The sequence below is a fragment of the Galeopterus variegatus genome, unplaced genomic scaffold (genome assembly GCF_000696425.1).
Source record: "Galeopterus variegatus unplaced genomic scaffold, G_variegatus-3.0.2 Scaffold1238, whole genome shotgun sequence".
Classification (NCBI taxonomy): Eukaryota; Metazoa; Chordata; class Mammalia; order Dermoptera; family Cynocephalidae; genus Galeopterus; species Galeopterus variegatus.
The window spans coordinates 258,893-259,535 of record NW_007727349.1 but is presented as its reverse complement, the minus strand read 5'-3'; the positions used below and the strand labels follow the sequence as shown (position 1 = coordinate 259,535).

The window sequence follows — 643 nt, the reverse complement described above, 5'->3', positions numbered from 1 at the left end:
CCCCAATCAAACTAGCATCAGACTCGTCATCAGAAACCCTAAAAGCTAGAAAGGAATGGGATGATATAGTCAAAATACTAAAAGACAGAGATTGCCAGCCAAGAATACTCTACCCCGCAAGGCTATCCTTCCAAAATGAAGGGCAAATACTATATTTCTCAGACAAACAAAAACTGCCAGAGTTCACTACCACATGACCACCCTTACAAGAAATCTCAAGGGAGTACTGGGTCGGGAGTTCACTACCACACAACCACCCTTACAAGAAATTCTCAAGGGAGTACTGGGTTTGGTACCTGAAAAATAACTACCACTGCCATAAAAACTCAAGAAAAATCAAAACCCACTAGTAAATAAAAATGCCAAAAATGAAGACAAAAAAAAAGTTTATCTATAACCCAAGGAACCAACAAATACAGAAAACAAACAGTAAATCAGAAAGAAAGGGACGAAAGACATTTAAGACATCCAAACAAAAATCAATAAAATGCTAGGAGTAAATCAACACTTTTCAATAACAACTCTTAATGTAAAAGGATTAAATTCCCCAATCAAAAGACAGAGACTGGCTGACTGGATTAAAAAGGAGGACCCAACTATATGCTGCCTTCGACTGACCAACCTCACCTATAAAGACTCACAT

The 643-nt window shown here is 37.8% G+C and overlaps 1 protein-coding gene across 3 annotated transcripts in view; it reads right to left on the bottom strand.

Moving 5' to 3' along the window:
• Positions 1–643, bottom strand: part of SH3KBP1 (SH3-domain kinase binding protein 1) — a 269,084-nt gene that overhangs the window by 72,321 nt on the left and 196,120 nt on the right. The window lies entirely within an intron of this gene.